This window comes from Gracilinanus agilis, chromosome 4 (assembly GCF_016433145.1).
Source record: "Gracilinanus agilis isolate LMUSP501 chromosome 4, AgileGrace, whole genome shotgun sequence".
NCBI lineage: Eukaryota > Metazoa > Chordata > Mammalia > Didelphimorphia > Didelphidae > Gracilinanus > Gracilinanus agilis.
The window spans coordinates 60,019,193-60,025,482 of NC_058133.1; positions in this window are offsets into that span (position 1 = coordinate 60,019,193).

Sequence of the window (6,290 nt, forward strand, 5' to 3'; positions counted from 1 at the left end):
AGACTGAAAGATAGACAGATAGAGACATAAACATGGACACATAAACAGATAAAGAGATGGGGAGGAGAGAAAGAGGGGGAGAAGGGTGAGAGGAAAGAAGAGAGGGAGGGAGGGAGGAAGACAGTGACAGACAGATAGACAGATAGATAAAATAGTTAACAATTTATATAATATACAAAGTGCTTTCCTCACAACAATGCCATAAGGCAGATGGTGTACTCCAGGGTTCCATAGGATTCTTATTGTCTTTCTATATATACTATTTCCCCTAATGATATCATAAGCTCCAGGAATTTTATCTAATATCATTTCTATGCTGATAATTTTCAGATCTACCTTGAATTTTACTCCTGTATTACCAATTGACTCTTGAACAATTGTCTGTAGGTAACAGACCTCTCAAACTCAAACAAAAATATGATTCACTCTATTTGCCCCCAACCATTCTCTATTATTGGCAAGAATATCGCCACCTTTCCAGTAATCCAGACTTGTCAAATGGGTGTCATCCTCAACTCATCCCTCTCACGCCCATAAATCTAATCCATTAACAAATCTTTTCATTTCTACCTTCACTGCATCTTTTATATTAATCCCTTTCTCTCCATTCATACAGCTCGGGGCCTCATCTCTTCTTGCCTAGATTAAAGCAATTGACTTCTAATTGGATTCCCTTTTTCAAATCCCTCCCCAATTCCAATCCCTCCTCCACTCAACTGTATGCTCAGTGAACTCCCTACCATATCCAGGATCAAATAAATAAAATTCTTTGTTGCTTGAAACTCTCATAATTTGACCCCTCCTACTCTTCCAGTCTTCTTCTAGTCTTCCCCCATACCTGAATAAATTCTCTGATCCAGCTATCTCTATTCCCTTATACTAACTATCTCCTTGCCTGAAATATTGTCCTTGTTACCTCTGCTTTTGAGTTTCCCTAGTGTATTTCAAGATGGTTCAAAACTCATCTTCGGAAAATATTTTCCCCATCCCCTCTTCTGCTAGGAACTTCCTTTCAGATTACTTCAATCTAAGGAGAAGGAAATGCCAAACCACTCCAGTGTCTTTGCCAACAAAACCCCAAATAGGGTCACAAAGAGTCAGATTCAACTAAAAAATGATGAAACAAAAACAAAAAACCCTTCTTGAATTTTGACAATTAAATATTCTGTAAGAATTATTTAAAGTTGATATTGTGGCAAAACTTACAAATATTTGCCTCTGGATTAGCCCTAATAGTCAGACCTTTTTACTTCAACTATACATTTGCATCATTCTCGCTAGTCTAGGCAGATTCCAACCAGCTGCAAAAGCTGAAGACAATTCTATTCAAAAAACGAACCTTGTCCAGCCCAAGGCAAAATTGTGAAATAAGCAGAACCATAACATAGGCAAAATTATTCTTCCATAATTATTTCTCCATCCCGCCCATTCTCACCTTCCAAAGTAACCCCAAATACTTTCTCCTTAAAATACTCTATAACCTCATTGACTCTCTTTTTCACTTTATAAAATCTGCTTTGATAGTCTCCATTTATACTAAGATGTAAATGACTTAAAATCATTTAAAATATTTTTCTCTCATAAATATTTGCATTTTAAGAGGCAGCCAAGTTTAAAGTGAAAAAGAGGGAAGCCCTGAAGTGATATTCCAGACTTCATGTAGGGAGGCTAGATTCCCCAATCCAACTCCCCCAGTTTCAGAATAGGGAGTTGGGATGAGAAACCTGGATTTTTATACCCTACTTAAAATCATAAGATCCTAGATTTTGAGTTCCAAGAATCCTCAGAGGTCACCTATTCCAACAGTTGAATGTTACAAATGAAGAAACAAAAGCTAAAGGAGATTAAAGGACTTTGCCAAGGTCACACAGGTAAGCATCACAGGCTTATAGCCAACTTTTATATGACTTTAGAGACAGTGACTGTACTGCTCACTTTATCTCATGAGTCCCTATCACTTTGGTACTCACAACCAACCAACCAATAGACTCATTTACCTCTTAGAAAGTATATTTCTATTCAAATGGTATAGCAAGAAGAGTAGCTATAAAATGTATTGGGAGATATCCCCTAAGATAGCCTTGTCCTATACATGTCTTATAGATGTCTGCATACTTACCACCCTGAACTAGATGTAAAACTAAGGAGACATTTATAAATTGGTCTGACTTGAAAGAATTTCATTATATCAAGTCATTTTTCAGAATATCCATTCAAAATTGGTTCCTGTCATGTCTCCTCAGATAAAGCAACCTAGCTCTTAAGGTAATTACCTTAAAAATGTAAGTAATTCTTATTTATGACTGATTTTATCTAAGTAATGGAGTCAGAGGAAGATTTGGTGACTCATTTATAACATCTCTATGATTTGCCTTGACTACACTGGTTTTATGACCTTAGGCAAGTCATTTGAGCCCTATGAACCTTAGCTTTTTTATGCTTAAAAATGAGGATATAATATCTTACCCAGTATTGCCCAATTTCCAGATATGTTGTTAAAAAGAATATTCTCTGAACCTAAAAGCATTATATGAGCATAGGTTTTTATTGTGTTCTCATCTTTTCCAATGACATTTAGATGGAAATGGACTTTCTTTTATATTTCATGTTCTGTGTACTATTAGACAGGTGGATAAGATCATCACATTTTGTAATTGAATAAAATATTGGGATACAGCTCATCTTATATTAACTCACAAAAATATTTGATGTAACTGTTAATAGGATGGCATGGGAGATAGTTACTTCATCCTGATTCCGTGGTTTTGATTTCTTCTATCAGTTTTTCATCCCATGATGTTTAGTATGGTGATATTCATTAAAAACATTATGTTTAACTTTTTATGGATCAGTTATGCTTGAAGCACTCTCTATGGTAATTATCTGGTTCTACGTCAATTTATTGGGTAAGATCTTTAGGATAATTTTGGATTGGTATTTATAATACTGGGACTGATGGAAGGTTTATAAAAAGAAAATAAACTCATGAATAATCCTTGCTACCATGCTGTGTTTCATTTGTGCCATAGCTCCTCTAGTCTCATTCCATTGACTCATACTTGTATTGACATATTGGTTCTGCAAAGAGGAAAACACTACCCCAGGTTCTAAGATGGGTGTTTCTCATCAGTCCCCACCACTGTGGTTCTCAGTAACCATCAACCAGGAGACCCAATTGCTTCTTAGAAAAGATATTTATTCAAGTTGCATGACAAGATAAGGAGTTATAGAACATTGATCAAAAACTTGGGGTGTACTCTTCCTTAACAACATCTAGAATACATGAAATGGCGATGGAAAATGGGCACAAACTTTAAGTGCAAATGGAGGTAATGCATATATATAGGCAACACATATGGTCAAGGCAATTTACAACTTCAGAATTGCAGGGACTTATTGTTATTCTTCTCTTCAGAGATTTCATCAAGTTCACTGCTGGGCAGACTTTCAGTGTGTGATAGACAAATCATTCTGCTGCCAAGCTAGATTAGTTTCCCATAGGGCATGGTGTCTCTGCTGGATTAGGAGGATTACTTGGCTTCTGGCTTGGCATTATACTGGGTGAGGCATCTCTGCTGAGTAGGGCAATCTGCTGAACTCCCTAGGTTCACTTTTTGATGGGCAGCTGTGGTATCCACCCGCACAGTTAACTGGATTCTACTGTGCTTTTTCATAAAGGGCAGAAAACTTTGGCTGAGGATTTTCTGAAGCCTCTCAGTCTGCTCCCTCAGAGACTAAACTATGATGTGTCATCTCCCAAGCAAGAGATTAGAGATCATACCCAACAATTATTCCTAGTTCAAAGCTAGGATTCCTCTCTGAGAGACATACAGTTACATCTCCCTGTTTCTTTTGGGTTTATGAAAAATTGAATGGCTATGTACATCTCTATACATCTGTGTCATCTCATGCCTATCAGGTTTGCTAAAATGATAAAGGGAAAAATGAAATATGTTGGAGGTGACATGGAAAAATAGGGACACTGATACACTGTTGGTAGAATTGTGAACTGGTCCAATCATTTTGAAGAGCAATTTGGAATTATGCCCAAAGAGTTATAAAACTGTGTGTTCCTTTGAACCAGCAATATCAATATTAGGTTTGTTTCCTAAAGAGATCAAGGGAAAAGGAAAAGAACCCATATGTTCTAAAATATGCATAACAGTTCTTTTTGTGGTGATAAGGAACTGGAAATTGAATGGATGCCCTTCAATTGAGGAATGACTAAACAAGTTGTGGCATATGTTTGTGATGGAATACTCCTGCATTATAAAAAATAAATAGGTTAATTTTGGAAAAACTTAGAAAGACCTATATGAAATTATGAGTAGAACCAAAAAAAACAAAAAAAACATTATATACAGCAATAGAAATATTATTTGAAGAATTACTTATAGATACAGAGAAAGATCTAATAAATAGAAATGACATAGCTTTATATATGCATATATCTTTTGTCAAATGATGCCTTCTCGAATGGGAGAAGGGAAGGAGGAAGGGAAAAGAGGAGGAAGATAAGTGGACATTTTAATATAACAAACATATATATTTTTTAAAGATGGAGGCAGCTACATGGCCCAGTGGATTGAAAGCCAGGTCTAGAGATGGGAGGTCCTTGGTTCAAATCTGACTTCAAACACTTTCTAGCTATGTGACCCTGAGCAAGTTACTTAACCCCCATTGCTTAGCCCTCACTGCTCTTCTGTCTTGGAACCAATACACAGTATTGATTCTAAAATGGAAGGTACAGATTTTTAAAATAAAGATAGGGGCAGGGGAATGAGTAGCTAAATACCAAGATACTGAAGCTGTCTGTGTCCTGGGATAGAACTATTGTATCTGCTGGCCTTTACCAACTCAGTCAAGATATTCAAAGCCTGCTTCCAATGGGTAGTATGCCTCATTTACACCAGAAAGGACTTTGTTCTTATATTTCCTTGTTTCTTCCCCCTTACAACTTGGCTGAAGTTTAAATGGAGCATATTCTTAATAAATTTTGCTGCCTACAGTGATGTGTTACACAGTTTCTTCATTTCCTTGCATAATCTACATTAATCAGTGAGGTGGGACACCCTAAGTGTTACCTATCTATAATTTTCTAATATCTGTGATCTGGTTCTAAATTACCATCATAAATTTTTCTGTTTCTGTAAATAAATCTATTGAACTTAGTTGTTGATTCTCTCCACACCACCTCCATGGAAATTACTTTATATATACTTTGCATATATTTTCTAGAAAGGCAGGCTGGCATATTGAATAAAGTGCTGGCTACAGGCTAAGACATTGGCTATCCCATGTCAGGAGATAGATAGATAGATAGATAGATAGATAGATAGATAGATAGATAGATGGATGGATGGATGGAAGGAAAGAGAGAGGGAGGATACATAGATGGATGGATAGATAGATAGATAGATAGATAGTTGGATAGAAGGAAGGAAAGAGAGAGAGAGGATACATGGATGGATGGATGGATGATAGATAGATAGATAGATAGATAGATAGATAGATAGTTAGATAGTTGGATGGAAGGAAGGAAACAAGTGAACAAGTGATGCTGGGAAAGTTTCAATACCTTAGGTAATTTGCTAGTTGCAAAGTATTTTCCAATCTGCATCATTAGAGCAGTTCTTAACCTGGGGGTTGTGCCCAGATATCAGGGGACCATAAACATACATGGGAGAAAAGTTACATCTTTACTTTCTCCTAACCTCTAATTGAAATTTAGCATGTCCTGGGATTATTTTATTTTATTTTTAAGTTTGTTTACCTGGAATTATTTTAAAACATTAATTTGAGAAAAGGCCCCCAGGTTTCCACAGATTGCCAAAAGAGATATGCCACATTCATAGTTAAGAATTCTGGTTGTTCTGGTTGTATGTTATTAGTCCTCCCCATTCCCCCATTCGACTTATTTCACTCTCGATGCCAGAATTCCCAGTTAAGTTCTGCCCAGGATTTCTGGCCCCCATAGATTAGAGAATGGAACAGGCTCCGTAGCAACTTCCAGAAGTTGAGGATCCCCCTCTTTTAGCAAGTTAATTTAACAAAGTAGGTGGAAACATGTAGCATGCATTGGATTATGAAGTTGAAATGGAAAAATATATATGAAAGAGTTTAAGAATGATACATTTTTCAGTGTTGTCCCAACTGTCAAGAGAAAGAATATTTCACTGAAGGGAAAGGAAATTTTTAACTTAATAGAATGTCAATCAGCCAGTCTTATAGTATTCCTGAACATCTGGCTTCTGTTTTAAAGAGTCATTGGTGATCTCAACTCCCTTTTT